General features: G+C 41.5%; 1 protein-coding gene across 19 annotated transcripts in view; it reads left to right on the plus strand.

The window, feature by feature from the left end:
• Positions 1 to 23,287, plus strand: part of Erc2 (ELKS/RAB6-interacting/CAST family member 2) — an 865,869-nt gene that overhangs the window by 46,146 nt on the left and 796,436 nt on the right. The gene's annotated exons all lie outside the window — the stretch shown is intronic.

The raw sequence follows: 23,287 nt of genomic DNA on the forward strand, positions 1-23,287 counted from the left end.
CTAAAAGTTTAAAATTCTGTGCGTTTTGCCATTGGGAAGTCATGCACTTTTTGAGGGGCCAATGAAAACATAATTTCCCCTAGGGGAAAACATGTATTCTGAACTATGTATATTTCACTTTCTTATTTCTAATCTTCAAGAGCATCTAACAATGTCTACATCAAGGACGTGTGTGTGTGTGTGTGTGTGTGTGTGTGTGTGTGTGTGTGGTTAAGAAACTTAGGGAGTGAGTATTTATGTGAGGTGGAACAAGGTAAATGGACTATACCCATTCATTAAAGGCATCCAGGTACAGTGGACTGGAGGGGGAGAACTTTAGTTCATTTTCAAGAATAAGTTACTTGAAAGGATTTAAATAGTATTGAATGTCATAATGAAACATTAAATATTCTCACTAAGGACATTTATTTCATTAAGTTTATATTCTGGGTTCAAAAATTTCCAGTTTACTTTAGATGGTTTTGTTTGTTGTCTCCTCCTTTCCTTCCTTCCTTCCTTCCTTCCTTCCTTCCTTCCTTCCTCCCTCCCTCCCTCCCTCCCTTTCTTTCTTTCTTCCTTCCTTTCTTTCTTTCTCTCAGTAGTTGAAGGTCAAATCTAGTGTTAAATTCATTTATGCTGTAGACATTTGTGTTACAGCAACCAAGGATTTTGGTGGCTTATCAAGTAAGCGTTATTTGGGTACCCACTGTTTTTAGTTATCTAGTGTTTCTAGTTCTATATAAGAAAGCTCTGCTGAAGTTTCAGAAGTCCTGTCTATCCCTCTACCATTTCATGAATAGTAGTAGAAACCAGTTCCCCTTTCTGTGTAGACAGAGAATAAGGAGCACAGCAGGGGAATATCTTCTAGTTTGAGATAAACAATGGACTACTTCAGCCTTTACTGCGACTCAGGTTGGTCTAGAGAAGGAAACTTCTTGCTACATTTGTTTATTAGAAGACTTGCTGATTGGGTGTGATCTTTCTCCCTGTTCTGCAGAAGCCTAGCCAGAGGCCAGGAGGACGGACACTGTGCGCACCCAATATTCAGCTCCTGTAGAGCTTCTAGAAAGGGAAGGCGTGAAGCTAGGGTGGGGAAAAGTCTGGGCACCCATGTTTTTCAGACAAGCACTTGAAGTAAAGAACCTTTTAGTATACCTTTCTGGCTGTCATATGCTTGCTTGATAAATAAGAAATGAAAAGATTACTTTAGCTTGTTACACCCATATGTACCCAAAATGAATGATGGTAATTAACAGGAATTATTGTGTGCTGACTACTGTGCCAAAGTTCCATATATGGCTTCTAACCTCTGTGATGGTCTCACGGAGGAGGCACTGTTAGTCAGCAGTCCCAGGACTTAATGCAACTGAGGTAAGGCTAAGGGGGGGACTTCACCCAGAGTCACAGAAAGCAAATGGCAGAGCTGGAGCTGAGCCCAGGCTGACCTACTCTAAAGAGTGCTCAAAGCAAGAGTTGACTGTAGTATAGCCTGGCTAGAGCTTGCACACATGGGGGAATCTTTGGAGTGACATTAGAGCCCGTGGGGTCACATCCTGTGTATGTTCCATTTCATAACATCTGATGAACTTTAGTGAGAGTCAGAACCTGTGTGCCATTCTTGAACATATCCTTAACGCTTGCTAACTCGGAGTTCCCTACCCTCATTGTATGTAGGTTGTAAAATGACACTTTTCCATGGTACTGACATAGTAATTTTGTCAATCTCAGCTTCTCTTTTTACATTCGATGCACTCAGTATCCAAAGACTATCTGGGAGCAGAACTGGCAGGGTGATGTTAGCAGGGTCTGCTTTCACCCCCCTAAACCCCACAACCTTCTGCTTGTCTTTGATGACAATTGGAAGTAGCATCTTTAGAGCTAGATTGCCTGGCTTCTATCCCCAGCCATGGGACTTTGGTCAACTTAGTCTCTGAAGTTGTTTCCTCACTGTAAAGTAAGAGTACCTACTTAGCACATACATTTTTATAGGATTTCAGTGTAATTGGATGGAGGGAAAAGTTCATGTAAAATTATTTAGTATATGCTAGTATGAACAAACATCCAAGTCACTGGTGATGATGGTGATGATGATGATGATAATGATGATGATGATGATGATGATGATGATGGCTGTGAAGGAAGTCAGTCTGAGCATCAAAAGCAAGAGATACAGAAAGGCAGAGTGGAAGAGTAGATAGCAGAGACATGGAACTGGAACCTTGGTGGCTCTGTGTTTGAAACCTGTCTCCCCCGTGGATTTCCCATAATTCTTAAGAGCCAATGCAAGTACAAACTTTGTTACCAATAGACAATGTATCTGGATGTGTCTGGCTAGTCTTGACTAGTCGGAACAATCTTGCTAGAAGCTTTGTGGTTATGAAAGGGATGCACTAGTCCTGTTCTTGCCTTGAGAATCAGGAGGGAAAATGTTATACCCAAAGACTCATTAAAAAGATGGGGAGAGTTGTATCTCCTATTAAAATAGACAATTAAAATGTTTCAGAAGCCCGGAGAAGGAAGTAATGAAGAAAATCATATAGAGAACAGGGCCCGGGAGACTGTTCACAAGGGTGGAAGGTGGGTGTAGAGATTAGGGCCAGAGAGGCCCATTTCCTGCACAAGGAGCAACCACTAGAAAATGCATGCCTAGAGATTTACTTCCTGAAGCTCAGGGATGAACGCAGGGAGGAATTTGTGCACTTAGATTTAAAGAGTAGAAAGACGAATTGGCTCATAAAGGTTATATTTTCTTAGAGGATTTTCCTCCTCTAAATCAGCAGGAGCTAATACTGTGCCTAATATAGCCTGGATAATACATATAAAGGTGAGCTGTGTTTTGCTTCTGTGAGTCTTCCTGTGTGTTCTGCTCTGGGAGCTCTAGTGAGACCACAGAAGGATGGGAATGAGCCAGTGAAGGGAATGTAATGTTGGTGAGACAAAGTCTGGACAATAGGAAGACCAGAGAATAGAAAGAATGAAAGTTCGGCCTTGGGCAAATACAAGGTATTTCTTCCTCAGACCCAGGGAAGTGCTCAGAAAATGTCCAGATAATGAGACATTCCTGCCTGCCAAGCAGAGAGAACTTTAAGCCAAGGAGGTTTCTTGGTTTCACAACAAAACAGGAAACGTCAAACCTAGAAATCTGAATTTGGATCTGATACTGACCATGGCATATTAACATAACTGCAAATGACTTCTGCTTCCTGGACCTCAGTTTTACCTGCTGTGGCATCACGCTTAATAGAATTATCTTAAAAGACAAAATTGATTGAACTATTCCTTAATTCTTCACTATTCAAAAGTTATCAAGAGTGTTGGAAACCGAGCTCTAGTAGGTAAAATCCCTAGAATCCACATAAAAAAGCTGGGTGTGGGGTAGAAATCCCAACACTAGGGAAACATCCCTGGCCAGCTGGCGTACCCTTCTGGGCAGTGGGAGAACTTGTCTAAAAAATAATAAGGGTGTCATTGTGTTCTTGGCTTCCACATGCCTAGACACACACACACACACACACACACACACACTCACACACACACATCATTTGTGAAAGTAAATAAAAGTGTTCTCAGAGTCAGTGTTGTTATAATATGACTTATGTGTGCAATTTTGATGGGGCACTGGGCTGAGATGTGACAGGTGAGGCAGAGAAGCGGGTAGAGGAGAGGCAGGTGAGGCCTGGATCCTAGGCCTCCTGTGGATGCACTGGTGGGTGCATTCCAGTGCTGCTGAGGAAGCAGTTGGCTTGCCCTGTGCTGACTTAGCACTCCCATTGCCTTGCTTGCTGGAGATAGGAGTCACCAGCAGTTCCCTCAGGAGAAACTTTACAAGTAAAGGCTAATTTTACTTTCGCTATTGATGGCATTTCTCAGCAATACTAATTAGCCTCCTAATAGAAATGCTACAGAAATATATTCCGTGCTCCCAAGAGAGAGCAGAGGGGGGAAAGGTTGTTTTTAAGTAACCCAGAATAGGTTTTACCTGTGGATTCCAGACCTGCATGGTCCCTTCTCATGACTTTCTGAAAGGGCAGACACCCTTGGCTTAGAGAGACTGCCTGACTCTACCTCATTGTCAACTTATAGATTCTGTGAGACACTCCCCACCTGCAAATAAATGATCTTAGTAAAGCAAATGACAGTTGTATTGATGGGTTAAATGCTATTTCTCAGTTTTTTCTAAGAAATATTTTGTTAATTTGTGGATCATATTTTGCTTTCTCCCTCAGTATTTTATTATGTATCTGTCTGTCCCTGCCTTACTGTCCCTCCTTCCTTCCCTTCCTCCCTCTATCCATCCATTGGCTAACTATCCCTTCATTAAAATAACAATTCTGAGTATAGAATTTGCTTAGCAAATAACTATTTCATGAAATACAAAACGGCACAGTGCTAATGCCTCTCTAATTTCATTTAGGCTATGAGACCTAGATCTAATTCTGGCTCTGCTACGAGCTGGCTATATAATACTGGGAATTAGTTCTCGGGATTGAAAGGTTAATGCCATGTAAAAAGCCAGTTTTGGGTTTTACATTTATTTCTTTTTAAAAGAAGATTTATTTATTTTTAATTTATGAGCATGAGTGTTTGGCCTGCATGTATGTATATGTGTTCCTTGTCCCCATGGAGGCCAGAAAGGGCCTTTGATCTCCTGAAAGTAGACTTATAGATGGTTGTGAGCTGCCATGTGTATACTGGGAACTGAACCCAGGTCTTCTATAAGATCAGTCAGTGCTCTTAACCACTGAGTCATCTCTCTAACCACCTGTATTTTCTTAAGTATGGACAAGATATTATTGTTTTGAGTCTAGTGGGTGGGACCTCCCTTAGGTAGGACATAATCTCTTTGGGTTCCTGTAATCCATCCCGTGGTTGATATACATAGTCTTAGATTTAAGGTGAAATAAGAACACTTCTGAATCCAGAGTGTTGGTAAGATATAGACTGTTTTGTTAGAATCACGGCTTGAGTCCGGACAGTCCACACCAGACCAAAGCAATTTCAAAAGGGCAAGGGTGGCAGCCTAGAAGAGGGGCTGGGGGAGAGGTCAGAGGGGTCTGCCTTTTATTTGGATAATGACATAGCCACTCACAGGTAAAGGTGGGAGATGAGCCAAGTGGATTCTGGGAGTGTGTATCAGTTGCCATGGCTGCAGATGTGTGGGTCTCTGTCGAGTAGATGTGATGTCCCTGGGTTTGGAGCCAATCCTGATACCAACACAGACAATGATGCTCTTACACAATCCTGAGTAAGAACCCTGACTCCACATGTATGTGTGTGTAAGAGCATCTTAAGGACTCTTTGGTCTCACAGAGTTTAGGAGCCACTCATGCAGGTCTGAAGAATGGGAGGAGAGATGAGTAAGGCATACAAGGCAGGGGTTAATTTTTAGAAGCTGAGACATGATCCTGGATGGAGGTGGCTGCCTGGTGCCTGTCTGGGAGTGAGAAGCATTAAGTTTCCTAGATGACAGGCCGGAAAGCCAAGAGAGAGAGAGCTCTTTTTATTATTATTATTGTTAGATATTTTCTTTATTTACATTTCAAATGATATCTCCTCTCCTGGTTTCCCCTCCGAAAAAATATCAAAAACAAAAACAAAAAACAAACCCTATTTCCTCCCCCTCCCCCGATCACCAACCTACCCTCTCCCACTTCCTGGCCCTGGCATTCCCCTACACTGGGGCATAAACCTTCACAGGACCAAGGGCCTCTCCTCCCATCCTCTGCTATACATATGCTGCTAGAGCCATGAGTCCCACCACGTGTGCTCTTTGGTTGGTGGTTTAATCCCTGGGAGCTCTGAAGGTACTAGTTAGTTCATATTGTTGTTCATCCCAAGGGGCTGCAAACCCTGTCACTGAACCAATATCATGCAGTTTTTATCACAATTGCTCTGTAGTACAGCTTAAGGTTGGGGATGGTGATTCCACCAAAGGTTCTTTTTTTGTTGAGAATAGTTTTCACTATCTTAGGTTTTTTGTTATTCCAGATGAACTTGCAAATTGCTCTTTCCAAGTCTGTGAAGAATTGAGTTGGAATTTTGATAGGGATTGTGTTGAATCCGTAGATTGCTTTTGGCAAGATGGCCATTTTTACTATATTAATCTTGCCAATCCATGAGCATGGGAGATCTTTCTATCTTCTGAGATCTTCTTTGATCTCCTTTTTCAGAGACTTGAAGTTCTTGTCATATAGATCTTTCACTTGTTTAGAGTATTTTATATTATTTGTGACTATTGTGAAGGGTGTTGTTTCCCTAATTTCTTTCTCCACCTGTTTATCCTTTGTGTAGAGGAAGGCCACTGATCTGCTTGAGTTAATTTTATATCCAGCTACTTTGCTGAAGTTGTTTATCAGGTTTAGGAGCTCTCTGGTGGAATTTTTGGGGTCACTTAAATATACTATCACATCATCTGCAAATAGTGATAATTTGACTTCTTCCTTTCCAATTTGTATCCCTTTGATCTCCTATTGTTGTCTAATTGCTCTGGCTAGGACTTCAAGTACAATATTGAATACGTAGGGAGAGAGTGGGCAGTCTTGCCTAGTCACTGCTTTTAGAGGGATTGCTTCAAGTTTCTCTCTAGTTCAATGTTGGTTACTGGTTTGCTGTATATGGCTTTTACTATGTTTAAGTATGGACCTTGAATTCCTGATCTTTCCAAGACTTTTATCATGAAGGGGTGTTGGATTTTGTCAAATGCTTTCTCAGCATCCAATGAGATGATCATATGATTTTTTTCTTTGAGCTTGTTTATGTAGTGAATTACATTGATGGATTTCTGTGTATTGAACCATCCCTGCACCCCTGGGATGAAGCCTACTTGATCATGATGGATGACCATTTTGATGTGTTCTTAGATTCGGTTTGCAAAAATTTTATTGAGTATTTTTGCATCGATATTCATAAGGGAAATTGATCTAAAGTTTTCTTTCTTTGTTAGGTCTTTGTGTGGTTTAGGTATCAGAGTAATTGTAGCCTCATACAATGAATTGGGTAGAATACCTTCTGTTTCTATTTTGTGGAATAGTTTGAGGAGTATTGATATTATCTCTTCTTTGAAGGTCTGATAAAATTCTGCACTAAACCCATCTGGTCCTGGTCTTTTTTTGGTTGGGAGACTATTAATGACCCTTTCTATTTCGATAGTGGATATGGCACTGTTTAGATCATTTATCTGATCTTGATTTAACTTTGGTACCTGGTATCTTCTAGAAAATTGTCCATTTCATCCAGATTTTCTAGTTTTGTTGTAGGGCTTTTGTAGTAGGATCTGATTATTTTTTGGATTTCCTCAGTTTCTGTTGTTATGTCTCCATTTTTATTTCTAATCTTGTTAATTAGGATACTGTCTCTGTGCCCTTTAGTTAGTCTGGCTAATGGTTTATCTATTTTGTTGATTTTTCTCAAAGAACCAGCTCCTGGTTTGGTTGATTTTTTGCAGTTTTTTTTTTGTTTCCATTTGGTTGATTTTAGCCCTGAGTTTGATTATTTCCTGCCTTTGACTCCTCTTGGGTGAATTTGCTTCTTTTTGTTCTAGAGCTTTAGATGTGCTGTCAGATTGCTGGTATATGCTCTCTCCAGTTTCTTTTTCGAGGCACTTAGAGCTATGAGTTTTTCTCTTAGGACTGCTTTCATTGTGTCCCATAAGTTCGGGTATGTTGTGGCTTCATTTTTCATTAAACTCTAGGAAGTTCTTAATTTCTTACTTTATTTCTTTATTGACCAGGTTATCATTGAGTAGAGTGTTGTTGAACTTCCATGTGTATGTGAACTTTCTATTGTTTATGTTGTTATTGAAGACCAGCCTTAATACGTTGTGATCTGATAGGATGCAAGGAATTATTTCAATCTTCTTGTATCTGTTGAGGCCTGATTTGTGACCAATTATATGGTCAATTTTGGAGAAGGTACCATGAGGTGCTAAGAAGAAGGTATATCCTTTGTTTTAGGATAAAAAGTTCTATAGATATCTGTTAAATCCATTTGTTTTATAACTTCTGTTAGTCTCACTGTGTCTTTGTTTAGTTTCTGCTTCCTTGATCTGTCTGTTTGAGAGATTGCAGTGTTGAAGTCTCCCGCTATTATTGTGTGTGGTGCTATGTGTGCTTTGAGCTTTAGTAAAGTTTCTTTTATGACTGTAGATGCCCTTGCATTTGGAGCATAGAGGTTCAGAATTGAGAGTTTGTCTTGGTAGATCATACCTTTGATGAGTATGAAGTGTCCCTCCTTATCTTTTTTGATCAATTTAGGTTGAAAGTTGATTTTATTTGATATTAGAATGGCTACTCCAGCTTTTTTCTTGGACTATTTGCTTGGAAAATTGTTTTCCAGCCTTTTATTCTGAGGTAGTATCTGTCTTTGTCTCTGAGGTGGGTTTCCTGAATGCAACAAAATGTTGGGTCCTGTTTATATACCCAGTCTGATAGCCTATGTCTTTTTATTGGGGAGTTGAGTCCATTGATATTAATAGATATTAAGGAAAAGTAATTGTTGTTTCCTGTTATTTTTGTTGTTAGAGTTGAAATTCTGTTCATGTGGCTATCTTCTTTTAGTTTTGTTGGAAGATTACTTTCTTGCCTTTTCTAGGATGTAGTTTCCCTCCTCGTGTTGAAGTTTTCCATTTATTATCCTTTGAAGGGCTGGATTTGTGGAAAGATACTGTGTAAATTTGGTTTTGTCATGGAATACTTTGGTTTCACCATCTATGGTAATTGAGAGTAACCTGGGCTGGCATTTGTGTTCTTTTAGGGTCTGTATGACATCTGCCCAGGATCTTCTAGTTTTCATAGTCTCTGGTGAGAAGTCTGGTGTAATTCTGATAGGTCTGCCTTTATATGTTACTTGACCTTTTTCCCTTACTGCTTTTAATATTCTTTCTTTGTTTTGTGTTTGTCTTGACTATTATGTGGTGGGAGGAATTTCTTTTCTGGTCCAAACTATTTGGAGTTCTATAGGCTTCATAGGCATCTCTTTCTTTAGATTAGGGAAGTTTTCTTCTATAATTTTGTTGAAGATATTTACTGGCCCTTTAAGTTGGAAATCTTCACTCTCTTCTATACCTATTATCTTTATGTTTGATCTTCTCATTGTGTCCTGGATTTCCTGGATGTTTTGGGTTAGGATCTTTTTGTATTTTGAGTTTTCTTTGACCATTGTGTCAATGTTTTCTATGGTATCTTCTGCACCTGAGATTCTCTCTTCTATCTCTTGTATTCTGTTGGTGATGTTTGCATCTATGGCTCCTGACTTCTTTCCAAGGTTTTCTTTCTCCAGAGTTGTCTCTCTTTGTGAATTCTTAATTGATTCTACTTCCATTTTTAGGTCCTGGATGGTTTTGTTCAATTTCTTTACCTGTTTGGTTGTGCTTACCTGTAATTATTTAAGGGATTTTTGTGTTTCCTCTTTAAGGGCTTCTACTTGTTTACTTGTGTTCTCCTGTAATTCTTTAAGGGATTTTTGTGTTTCCTCTTTAAGGGCTTGTACCTCGTTACATGTGTTCTCTTGTATTTCTTTAAGGGAGTTATTTATGTCCTTCTTAAATTCCTCTATCACCATCATGAGATATGATTTTAGATTCAAATCTTGCTTTTCAGTTGTGTTGGGGTATCCAGGACTTGCTGTGGTAGGAGTACTAGGTTCTGATGATGTCAAGTAGTCTTGGTTTCTGTTGGTAAGATTCTTGCATTTTCCTTTCACCATCTGTTAATCTCTGGTGTTAGATGTTATTGCTGTCTCTGGCTGGGTTTGTAAGCCTGTGTCAGCACTTCTGGGAGATCAGCTCTAGCCTGTCAGGACCAGTGTGCAGAGGGCTGTGGATCAGCTATCCCTCCTGGGTGCCGATGGATGAATGAAGGCTGCAACTTCTGTGGCCTGTGCCTCCCATCAGGTCCCACCTGAGACCCAGGGTCAGAGCACTCCCTGGAGAGAAGCTCTCTGCTTGTGGGAAAGGTGTGCAGAGAAGGTTGTGGATCCACCATCCCTCCTTGTTGTAGACAGAAAGGATCCTTGTCCCAGCTACCCTGCCACTTTTGCTGCCTGAGCCTCCTGGCTGGTAGGTCCTGCCTTAGAAAGTCAGTGGAGGGCTAGCAAGATGGCTCAGCAGGTAAGACTGCTCTTCCGAAGGTCCTGAGTTCGGATCCCAGCAACCACATGGTGGCTCACAACCATCCATGAAGAGATCTGATGTCCTCTTCTGGTGTGTCTGAAGACAGCTACAGTGTATTATGCCAGAGTGAGTGGGCAGGAGCGAGCAGAGGTCCTTAGTTCAATTCCCAGCAGCCACATGATGGCTCATGGCCATCTGTCCAGTTACAGCTACAGTGTACTCATACACATAAAGTAAATAAATAAATCTTAAAAAAAAAAAAAAAACAGTCAGTGGAGAGAAAATGGTGATCTGGCCTGAGACCGTGGTCAGAGCACTCCCTGGAGAGAAGGGAGAGAGAGCTCTTACTAAGAGTGCAGAGCAGACAAAGGTGCCACCTCCTTATGCTAAGAAAGCAGAAGCAGAATCCCCTGAGCAGAGCTCACTTGGCAAGAGGGAAGTTAACTGCCTTTGTTTTACTGATGCTGGAATCTGTAAAGCTGTTTGTGGTTCTTGAACTTCCTGGCAAAGCAGAGGCAGATACTACTGTGATGAACTCAGCATCCCTGCCCTGGGCCTGGCTCTTCCAAGGACATTGCTCATTTCAATGGTACTTAGCTTCATTCTAGCAGCTGCTTTCAGTTTCATGTTGGGTACATGTGACCATGTGGTTTTTTACACATGTGTACATCCACTTATCTCTCTCTGTGTTTAAGCCCAGTGTTATGACTTAAGCAGGCTAACTACTATAAGTGTCGGTTAATTGGCTTGGAGGAGGAATTTCCTAAGGAAGCTCCTTGCCAGTCTGGAGTCTGAATACCATTTAGAGGAAGTCTGTTAGAAATGTCTCTATAGCAGAAGGCACTTGCTTATTTCATAAGGAGTAATATTCTTTGACCACAGTGTAATTTATTATATACATTTCCATTAGAAAGTAATCTAAGTTTGATAGGGGTTTATGTAGGTTGTTGGTGACTGAATTTTGTTGTTCCCGTCTCCCCTCCTCAGTGCCTGTGCAGAAGAATATACAGTTAAAGAGGTCAAAAGGGAAGTGGGATATGACTGTGTTGATGCATACTTATACCTCTACCCAAGAATCTTCAGTTAGGTGTGAGAACTTGCTTCCACATCTACCCTGATCCCAGGCTGGTTATGTCTGTTGCATTGGAAATCCTGTAGTCTCCACACTCAGGGAGAACTTGGGGCTAGAGAGGGAAGGTGGCTTTGGTGTCTTTCTGTACAGATCCCAGAAATGTGTGGGTAGAGGAGAGTTGGTAGGGCCCTGTCCTCTGAGGCTAGAAAGTGGAGTGATGGATGTGCTTCCTGGGGAAGCACTGTTGCCACTGGAGCGAAGGAAGATGGAAGCTTGGGTCTGGCTTGTCCTGTTGTGGCTCCACACAAAAAGATGGCGATGTAGAGAACAGTTGGGAGCCATGTGCACCACAGTGACCTTGTCCCTTAACACAGAATATCCTGATAAATGTCTCTGTATTTGTAAAGTCATACTAGATACTCCTGTTGGGTCAGCAACAAGGAGTGACTAAGGAGGACAAGTTGACTAGAGCCTCACAAGAAATTGAGAAATGGGACCTGTCACTCATTCTACAGTTAAGCCCTACTAACATGTCTGTCACTTTTTCCTAAGCATGGGCAGGGTCCTGACTTCATTTCATCATTTCCTAATAGCTAAATAGGTGCTTAAAGAGATATTTGAAGAAGATAATAGTAAGACCTAACACTTATTGATAACTTAACTACATGCCAGCCACATATATTGATGTCTTTGTCACTCATGATAATATCATGAGATAGGTGTGGTTTTTGTTCCCTCTTTTGTAGATGAAAAATCCAAAGGTGCCATATAGGTAGCTAGGAAATGGTATACTGCTGAGGAAAATCCCTGTCAGAGGAGATGTGTCACTGGCGAGTGGCTTGAGACTTTAAAAGTCCATCACATTCCCAGTTAGCTCTCTGTCTGCCTCATGGTTGTTGTATTCGCAGGTATCCCCTCCCTACTCTTCCAGTATCATTTCTGTCTCCATGCCATGGTGGCCATGGACTCTAACCCACTGGAACCTTGAGCTCCCATGAAATGCTTTCTGTTTTGAGTTGCTTTGGTCAGGTATTTTGTCAAATTAACAGAAAAGTAACTAAGACAACATGAAAGGGAAAGAGGAATGGTGCCCAAGGCGTGTTCTCCAGGCCGTTCAGAAACCAGATGTGTGTTTCAGCCACACACATACAAATCTATAGGAAGGGTAATACTGTAGACATCAAGGGAAAGGTACTGCTTAAAACGGAATGCCCATGAATGTTACCATGGTGAAACTGGAAGAATGTTACCAGTGTGCTATTGGCATTGTCATAAACAAGCAAGATGAGGGCAGAGATTCTTGCCAAGAGAATCAATGTACATATTGAGCACAATAAGCACTCAGAGCTGGGATAGCTTCTTAAAATGCCTGAAGGAAAATGTACTTAATCTCCGCCCCATGACTGAGAAGCAATCCTGAAGGAAGATGATCAGAAAAAGAAGGAGGCCAAAGAGAAAGGCTCCAAGGTTCAATTGCAATGCTACCCGCTCTACACAGAGAAGCACTCTGAGAGGCTGTGCAGGATCCTGTAACCTGTCCCTTAGGACATCACACCCAAAGAGATATAAAAACTCAACAGCTGACAGTAGGAACTCTGCCTCCAAACAACCCTTCCCAAGCTCTGCTAGTAAGCCCTGGGTCTGTAAAGTTGATGAACATTACTAGAATCCAGTTTCCTCCTTTGTAAAAATGGGCCAAACGTGCTATTATAGGGTTAGCAAGTGAGCTGCTGTGTTAGTTCTTAGAACAAGGCCGTGTGCTGGCTGTGATCTCAATCCAAACCCTGCCTATGATTCTCATAGAGAAGGGAGTTTTGAAGAGAGATGTTTGAAACATGGCAAGAAGCAGCCCACAAGGAGACTATTTTTTCTTTCCTATTTTAAATTAGGATGTCCAAATGTGTGTGAGATGTGAGGATTATACCTTCCGGCGTGCCGAAACAATTTTTGGCCATATCTTTTTAGACATGGAGCTGAGCTTTGAGCAGAGTGGGGCTGTGCTCATGCTGGAGGAGGCAGACAAGCAGATGGAAGGTGGCGGAGGGAGCGTCCTGATGTGCGCGTGGAGGAGGCGTTAATATTTCAACATCTTTCTCGTTATTTGCAGATAATTTTTATGAGAGATTTTCAGAGATGCTCAGATTTTTTTCCCCTCATCTAAGTGACACAAAACTGTCACCAGTCAATCTATTAAGCTAAGGAACTTAGCAGTCCTCTGGGAATTGGCTGAGTCTCAGTTTTGTAACAAAGAACGAAGCTTAGCTTTCTAGATCCTGACTTTTCTTTCCTGAGGTAATTTATCATCTTGCAAAATTCACTCAGCAGCCTGGACTCAGCAGGGTCAAGTTTTGGCTTTGGCTTATGTGAGACATAGCTCAGCTAATAGTTTGGTATTAATACTGTGTTCCTTGTCTGTCCTGGGCTATGAGGAGTCAGAGGTGAAAGTATTGCATTGATTCTTAAAACTGGGAACAAGGTTTAAGGCTGACCTTCAAGGTAAATAATCGCAACATGGTGTAATCACTGCTCTAGTCAAGATGTGCAGAGCAGATCAGAGGAAGGCCTCTGGAGGTAGACAGACCTGGCTTTAAAAGCTGCCTCTGCATACCTCAGCTGACCTAAAATAACTGGCCACTTGTCTCTATTGTCACTAATCAGCTATTGAACTCTCCATTTTTTCAGATTAACATCTGTAAACCAGGAAAACAAGGGAACTATTTCTCCTGTAGTGAGGTCTAAGTGCCAGTCCACTCAGAGTGCTAAGGGCATAGTAAGTACTCAGTAACTATCAGTCACTAAGGTGGGGTTAGAGTACCACAGGGTGGGTTCTCTATAGCGTGATCAAGCTAAGTTACGCATATGGCTTGATGCTTGCCTATCACAGTGCAGGGCATGTTGAATGACTACATACTTTATTCCTTGTCTGTAAATCTTTCATCAAAGTTCATTTACTAAATTTACATTCTGTATCACACAGACATAAATTAAGATATGTTTGCTCTCTATATATTCAGAAGTTTAATCTTTTGGATAGAGTTTTGCATATAACTTTTTAATTTTTTTCCTTTTTTTATTAAATTAATTTTTTTATACTCCATATTCCATTCCCTGCACCCCCCCATCCACCCTCTGACTGCTTCACATCCTACACCACCTCCCCACCCCCCTATCTCAACGTGGATGCCCCCACTTCTCATCCCATCTGACCTCTAAATTCCCTGGGGCCTCCAGTCTCTTGAGGGTTAGGTGCATCATCTCTGAATGAACAATTCCCTGGGGGCTCCAGGCTCTTGAGAGTTAGGTGCATCATCTCTAAATGAACACAGACCCAGAAGTCCTCTACTGTATGTGTGTTGGAGGCCTAATATTAGCTGGTGTGTGCTGTCTGTTTGGTGGTCCAGTGTTTGAGAGATCTCGGGGCTCCAGTTTAATTGAGATTGCTGGTTCTCCTACAGGATCACCCTTCTCCTCAGCTTCTTTCAGCTTTTCCTACTTTAAGAGGGGTTAACTGCTTCTGTCCATTGGTTGGGTGCAAATATCTGCATTTGACTCTTTCAGCTACTTGTTGGGTCTTTCAGGGGGCAGTCATGATAGGTCCCTTTTTGTGAGCACTCCATAGCCTTAGTAATAGTTCAGACCTTGGGGCCTCCTCTTGAGCTGGATCCCACCTTGGGCCTGTCGCAGGACCTTCTTTTCCTCAGGCTCCTTTCCATTTCCATCCCTGTAATTCTTTCAGACAGGAATAATTATGGATCAGAGATGTGATCTGTGGGATGGCAACCCCATCCCTCACTTGATGCCCTGTCTTCCTGCTCTAAAGTTTCCTCTCCTTACTGTGGGGCCTTTTGTATAAGGTCCCTCCCTTTGAGTCCTGAGAGTTTCTTACTTTCCAGGTCTCTTGTGCATTCTGGAGGGTCCCCCCCAACCTCCTATTTCCTGAGATTGCCTGTTTCCATTCTTTCTGCTGGCCCTCAGGGCTTCAGTTTTTTACCCTCACCCAATATCAGATCAGGTTCCCCTCTCTCCCCACCCCTCCACTTTCCCTCCCAGGTCTCTCCCTCCTTCCCCACTTGTGATTGCTTTCTTCTCTCTCCCAAGTGGAACTGAGGGGTTCTCACTTGGCCACTTTAGCTTGGTGACCTTTTTGAGTTCTGTGGATGGATGGTATCTAGGGTACTTTTGAGTTCTGTGGATGGATGGTATCTAGGGTACTTTTGAGTTCTGTGGATGGATGGTATCTAAGATACTCTATGGTATCTGTACTTTTTTTTTTTCTTGCTAATTTCCACTTATTAGTGAGTTCTTACCATGCATGTCCTTTCAGGTCTGACTTACCTCACTCAGGATGATATTTTCTAGTTCCATTCATTTGCCTGAAAAACTCAGGATGTTCTTGTTCTTAATAGCTGAGTAGTATTCTGTTATGTAAATGAACCACATTTTCTGTATCCATTCTTCTGTCATGGGACATCTAGGTTGTTTCCAGCTTCTGGCTATCACATATAAGGCTGCTATGAACACAGTGGAACATGTGCCCCTGAGGCATGGTGGGGCATCTTTTGGGTATATGCCCAAGAGTGGTATTGCTGGGTCTTCAGGTAGATCTATTTCCAATTTCCTGAGGAAACTCCAGATTGAATTCCAGAGTGGTTGTACCAGTTTGCAATCTCACCAGCAATGGAGGAGTGTTCCTCTCTCTCCACATCTTCTCCAACATGTGTTGTCACATGAAGTTTTGATCTTAGCCATTCTGATTGGTGTAAGGTAGAATCTCAGGGTCATTTTGATTGTTATAAAACCATCTCTCTATAATTTCAGGTGCTAATAGCAGCTGAAAAAGTACCCTGTTTTGGACTGTAAGGAAAACTCTTAAGCCAACTTCGGTAATTTAGGGGCTCTGTTTTGAGAAAATAGAAGCTCTAGGCCTGCAATTCCCTCAGAAGATTGAAATATCAAGAAAGGCAGGTAGTGAAGCCATGTCGTCCCCCTCCCTCGCTTCTCCGCGCTTCTCCCCCCTCCCCCCAAATTAAAAAGAAGCAGTTAACGATAATGGCTGGCAGCACAGTCCTTAGGTGGGTGTAGTGATAACACTGATAGCCCTAGGTCTGCCCGTTGCGTCCTTATGGTGTTAGGTAAGCCAGCTTCTTGGAGATGCTTTTGGGGCCTGGGAAAAGGGGCAGAATTCCTTTTCGGGTCCGAGGTAGTACAGAAATGGCTTACATAGAGTAAGCGCTGAGTAGATTAGTGTAGTAGATTAGTACTACACGGTGCTAAAAGTGACATTATCTTTCAGAAATTTGGAAACAGGCTCCGAGGTATATCTGGGGCTCAAGGAGTTTAGGAGGCCAGGTGACACAGGGTAGGGAGGCAGAAGGAAGTTGAGCTTTTACTCAGGTTTTGGCTTGAGTAGTGTCATTTCTTCCTATGCTTATTCTTCCAGCCAGCTTATTCCAGGCTAAACTACTACAAAAAAATTAAATATCACCAGCCTTTTGATCTTCCTCCAGAGCTTCTTCCCCTCTAGGTGTAACAAAAACCTGAACAGGAGGCACAGTTTGGTAAATTTAGCCATAAGTAAAAACAACGGATAAAAGTCCTGGGCAAGAAATAGGCCAAGGTCACGTGCCAGGTCTGGCCCAATGAGCAAAAGGATTCGGGGTCTCTCTCTCTCTCTCTGCTCCTGGTTGCCACCTCTGCCCCTCAGCCTTAGAGGCAGAGGTTCTAGGAAGCATTTGCAGTAGGTGATTTGGAAACTAATTTAGTAGCAATGTGAAAGGGAATGTTCTAGACGTGGAGGTATGATTTGGTTCATAACTGGTGCCCTTGGTTGTTTCAGCCTAGCTCCTAACTGGCCTTGCCTCAGGTTTCAGGTGTAAGCTGGTGGCTACTGGAGGGACTTGGTGTATGTGCCTTGGTATCCACAGGCACCGCCAGTCTTCCCATTGACATGTGGGACCCTCTCAGTCCTCCTCTTCCTTCTCTTCGTCCTCCTCTCTTCCTCCTCCCTCTTATCCTCCTCTTTTTCCTCTTCGTCGTCCTCCCCTCCACCCCCCCATGTGCTTTTAGTCTGATAGTAAGTAAATATCCATTACTTATGTATTTTAAAATGTTTCCACAAAAACAGTGACTGTCAATAAATGTTGAGGGACTGTGCTGCTGTCTTGGCGTTGTGACCATCACAGAGTATGTATGTGCTGTGGATAGGAATATGGAGCACATAGGGTGCACTGGTGTGTGGCCTGGAAAAGAGATGTCTTGAGCAAGGGACTTAGCCTTTGAGCTTCCTCCATTTCTTAGCTCTAAAATAAGGATAATGCCAGTGCCAGCCTCATGGGAGTGTATGAGAACTAATCAAAACTTGTAAAATGCTGTGAGCTGAGATGATCACAGAGTAGGACAATCAAACACAAGTAAATATTTTTTGTTTTTACTTTTTAACAAGGCAATTTGAAACATGAAAACATCTAGAATTGTGGCAGTAGGCTGAAGCTGCTCTTTGAAGGGGGTTTCAGGGGCACCTGGGTGACCTAAACATAATTCTAGTATTCATAAAAATGGACATTCATCGTATGTGATGTTCTGAAGATACGTCATGAGTGCTGTAAACAGTGCAAAACCTCTTGTGGGTTTTCTGTAGGGAACATTGATTAGGAAGGCTTCCTTGTAGAGGTGGGACTTGAACTCCCATGTGATGGCAGAAAGAAGGACTTAAAGGGTAAGAAGAAGAAAAACGGAGGCTAGGCTGGTGGTGGACCAACAGCGTGTGTGGGAACATAGAGAAACTGGAGCTCAGAATATGTGGACCCACAGTCATATTCTAGGGTGATGGGTGGACCCCATTACTAGGGATTCTGATACAGTTGCTGAGGTATGGCCTGGGTGTGTGCCTCTTTTCTTTAGACTTCTCACATGACACTAACATATAGCTAGAATGGAAACTAATGCTCTTGGAGTGTTAGAAGTGTAAACTCTCAGGTTCCAGGAGCCATACTCAGTGAATCAGGGTATGTATTTTAGCAAGATCCATGGTGATATATATACACAGTGCTTGAGATGCTTTGGTGTATGCATAAACTCACCCAAAGTAGATTTAAAGAGTGAATTTCTGAGTTCTGCCCCAAGAAATACTGATTTGGGAGGTTTAGCACAGCAGCAGCATGCCTCAGAAACACCTGTGTGCTTTTGACAAAGTTGGCTTGAGACAAGACTTAAGAGGGTGTGGCGAGACACTGAGATGGGACCAGGATGGGAGGAGGAGATGGGCTTGGACTTTAGCCTGGCACATCCTGGAACCACCTGTGGAATGTTGGTATGCCTTGATTTGTTTTTTTTAAAGCTGTAAATAAATCCTGGAGAAAAGACAATGTTCACGCTAGGAATACTAGTCAATGGGTAAAAGTCATTGGAAGTAGGAGGCTTACCAGCACGGGTCCCTGTGGACTTGTCTTTATTGACCCTGGAGACCAATTGTTTTATGTGGCTCAGAAAATAAAACAACACTTACCCTGTCCGTTTTAATTTTCCAGATGGCTGCCAGGAAAATTTCCAAGTAGAAATTAAATTTATTCAGTTCAAGAACCCACTGGAAAGATGATATAGTTGCAGAAAAAGCCAAGTTCTCATTAACTTTGAACTCAGTGTCTTTCTGAATTATTGCCTCTCTAGGTTTTAAAAGCTTTGCTTACTTTTGCCTTTTCATGACTCTCCTGCATCTTCCTGACCTCCATTTGATTTAATTGTCATCTTGATTTGTATGATGAAGTTAAGAGATAACCTGATAATGACTTTTTGAAAAGTGCATACTTCAAGAGCAAACCCTGATCACTGAGTCTGACCTATCTCCTCCTCCTTTCCTATTAGGAACACAGTCATATGGTTCAAGTTGGTGGACATTTTGATAATGTCTAATGTGTATCTCCTTAGGTACTTTGTGTTGTGAACAAGATTGGCTTGACTTGTACAAAGCTTGTTATAAACTTTAAGATGGTCCAACAGAGAGCTAATCAAGCATGACGGTCTTATAAACTCTGTCTTTGGAGCTCCATAGGTCTTAGTCATGAAGTCAGTCTGTGTCTGAAGTTTACTGGAGCTTGTGTGGAATCACAGTTAAAGCAAGAGCACATAACTATACTTTTTTTCTTCATTTCCTCTCATTTTTGGTCTTGCTTCTCTCCCGTTGTGGTAGAGGTTAGAGTGTCTAATGTTCTTTTCCTTGAGAAGGAGATAGCAACACAGACGAACCTAACAGTCTGGGAGGCATAAATAAGTACCTTGTTCTTGGAATAAAATTGGCAAATTGCTATCAAGAGGTTTAAAATATTCATGATATTCTGAACCAGTGACTATTCTTCTAGGAATTATATGCATACAAAGTAAAATGATTTCCACCATTGTTCTATATTAAAAATTGACAAAATCCCAGCACTTGAGGCAGAGAGGCAGAGAGGGGGGGGAGAGGGAGACAGAGTCAGAGATGGAGACAGAGAGGGAGGGAGTGGGGAAAGAGAGAGAGAGGCAGAGGCATCTCCATGAATTCAAGGCCAACTCAGTCTACATAGCTAGTTCAAGGCCAGCCAGTTGCATAGTGAGACTCTCTCAAACAAACAAATAGCTACAAAAAACCCCCAAATCGACAAAACTAGCATAAATATATAACAATGAAGGATTATAATGTAATGAAATGCAACTCAGACATTTAGATTTGAAGAATAAACAATGATATGGGGGTCTATCTATCTATCTATCCATCTATCCTACCTAACATCCATATGTCTGTCTGTCATCTACCATTTCCCTACCTATCAGTCTCTATGTTAGTGATTATCTTCGATCCTTTCCTTTCAGTCTGCACAATAGTCTCCTGGGCTGTGTGGATGCTGACTTTGCTCAGGGCCACTGCCTATGCGGGGGCTACCATTTTTCAGTCATCTTCATCCATTGTGCCTACCTATCTTTTTCTGGACCTCCCTGCCTGGTTTACTATGCCTTCATTTTCTTTTTTTTTTAATGTGGTATTTTTTTATATGGGTATTTTGCCTGTATGTATGTCTGTGTACCATGTGCATGTCTGATGCCTTCAGAGGTCAGAAGAGGGCATCAGGTTCCCTGGAATTGGAGTTATAGATGGCTGTGAGCTGCTGTGTGGATGTTGGGAATCGAATCCCTCTGATACTCCAGAAGAGTAGCCAGTGTTCTGAACGGCTGAACCATCTCATGCCCCATTCTTTATGTTGGTTAATGTAGACTCATTTGAATGTGCAGCTTATATGCACTCAACCTTTCTGTTTCCTGTCAGGAGTATTCTTCAAATCTCTCAACCACGTGTTGAAATCTATCCATCTACTAAACCAGTGTAAATGCTACTTCTGTTGATAATCATTTTACATTCTAATTATCTCAGCTAGAAATGACTTCCTCCTCTGAATTTTTAAAAGCACATTTATGGTATTAATTATATTGTATGCTTTTTGTATTACCCTCCATCATAATTAGTTGCATTAATAATATGCAAGTCTTCTCTTTTTCTATTGTTCCTCCAGGAGACAATCTTATGTTGCTTATCTTTAAATTAATTGTGTTGCCTTAAGAATCATTTGATATGTATTTTTATGATGGAGTAGTAAAACTAAGAAAGGCATGGGTGTCTTGTTTGTTTGTTTGTTTTTGAGACAGGCAGCATCTCATCCTATGTACCAGGCTGGCCTACAGCAGTGTGTTGCCTCAGCCTCCCAGGCGCTGAGATTATAGGAATGAACTATTTTACCTACATGAGTGAATCTTAAAAGTTGTAGGTTTATAGAACTAATTTAGTGAAATAAAAGTGAACTTATTTACAAAATATACAGCTTCCACACATGTATTGTGTAACATTTTTCTTTATTTGTCATGCTACTCATTTATGTGGAATATATTTGAAACATCAGGAGGAACATACTCTGAGACACCAAACCATTGGATGTAAATGGTAAGAACTTATGAGAGGGGACTTCTTTTGTTCATGGGAGAATTAATTTCCTAGAAGCAAGTACTCATTTTTGTCTGTTTGCTTCAGTGTAGATAAAAAAAAATATATCTTAATGTAAAGGCAGCCTTTTTTAGTTAATTAAGAGGTGGGATATAAACGAGAACATATTTTCTTCTTATCACCAAGTATCAGCATAGAGGAGATGTAGGGAAAACCAGCTGCTTTTCAATCTTTGAGGCAGTATAAAGGTCATCTCCCAGGTTTTGCTGGGAAATGTCTCTTGGGTGCAGCATTGCCTTTGGAATTACAGGGTAATTTTGCACATCAGTGCTATTTAGGTGGATTGATAGCTAGAACACACTCATGAATAGGAGTGGGTTTGTGTCAAGGGGAGCAAGTAGGTTCTGTGGGTCTCTGAGTCTCTGTCGTTGTCTTCCTCCTTCTTAGTATTTTGGGTAGGAGGTAGAGGGCCTTGTTCATGAAGCTGTCAAAGTTGGATAGAAGAATTAGGAACCATTGAGAACTAGATGAAACTGAAGGAAAATGCCATAAAGATTAAGTTTAACATGCATAGGGGTTGAAAATCTGTTATCCAGAATGCTTGAGACTAAAGTAATCTAGATTTCAAATTTTAAAAAAGGAGTTTGGAATATTTTCATGGAAGTTACCAAGCTGAACATATCCAGTCTTGGAAATGTGAAACCCAAAAGCCTCCACAATTTGAAACATTTGAGTGTCAACAAAACACTTGAGTAGCTTTAGATTTAAGGGTTTAGGCATGCTCAACTTGTATATTTTGGGATACAGCTTTAAGTAACTACTCCTGCCACCCATCCTAGTTATGTGGTATGTATAAATTAGCTACAGGTCAATGAAGAAATTTTAAGGAACCTGTTGACCAGGTTTATAGTGTACTTTTGGTGTGATATAGGTGTCAGGAAATTCTTACATAATTGTAGAACAAATACATGCTAAGGTTATGCTAAAAGGGTGGGCTTTCAGAGAGAGTGTGGCAACCTCATTTCGACCTCTCTTGAAACATCAACCTCTTATGTTCTTTTTTAAGAGAATGTATAAACTGTCCCCCACATATTTTTATTGATCCTTTGAGAACTCCATGCAATGTATTCTGGATATATTCATTCTGTATTCCCACTTGCTCCCATTACCACTCTCTCTCCTCCCCCATCTCTTCCCACTCAACACTGGCATTCCTTTTTTCCTTCTTTCCCCATCTAGTCCAGTTTGTGTTGCAATAGTCTTGGGCCCCTTGTGGTGTGGTCAGCTTACCTGGTGTCATATCTATTGATTCAAAAAACACAGCTCTCACCTGAAAAGGAGTAAGGCATGGTTTCTTCTGGAGCCATTTTGAGTGACATGGCCAGAGAACACAGATTTGGGTTACCTCCAATTCTGAGTTTCAACATGGAAACAGATTCACCAAGTTTTATAGTTTTACAAAACAAAGAAGTCATACATCAAGAAAAGTTTGAAATACATTGGTGGAGGTTACAGTAAGTGGGGGAAGCTTTTCTACAGGTCTCAGATGCTATCTGATGACATTGTTAGCTCTAGGTTGGTGGAAGCTAGGAGTCTGCTAATTTAATAGAGTTCACAAGGTTTTTTTATCTGCTGGTCACCGGGATGTTAGTTCTGACACAGAGATGGGCAAAGAATGGCTTTTCAGGGAGATAAAGCAATTAACCTGCTGACCTGTAGCTTTCCCACATTTCCATATCACTGTAGTTTTAATGAGTAAGTCTTTGTAGACAAATCACATTTCCTGAATTCACACATCATTAAAGAAAATTGACTCTCTTCTAGAAGCCATAAAATGCCAATAGCTTTTCAGCTAGTGATGGGATTTCGTGTCCACCATACCATACCCTTCTATGCTTGTGGTCTTACCATAATCTCTGTGAATTTGCATGTGCATCTACCCTGTTGTACTTGGAGACCCTGTTTTCCTTGATGTTATGGATCACCTATGACTCTTACAATCTTTCTGGATCCTCTCTCACAAAGATCCATGAGTCTTGAGGAGAGGGTTATATTATGCCTGTCCCATTTAGGGCTGAGAATACCATAGTATTTCTTTATTTTTTGCACATTGACAAGTCAGGGGAGGGTCTCTATGTTAACTGTTGTCAGTGGAAGGGAGAAG

Source organism: Mastomys coucha, unplaced genomic scaffold (genome assembly GCF_008632895.1).
Source record: "Mastomys coucha isolate ucsf_1 unplaced genomic scaffold, UCSF_Mcou_1 pScaffold9, whole genome shotgun sequence".
Taxonomy (NCBI): domain Eukaryota; kingdom Metazoa; phylum Chordata; class Mammalia; order Rodentia; family Muridae; genus Mastomys; species Mastomys coucha.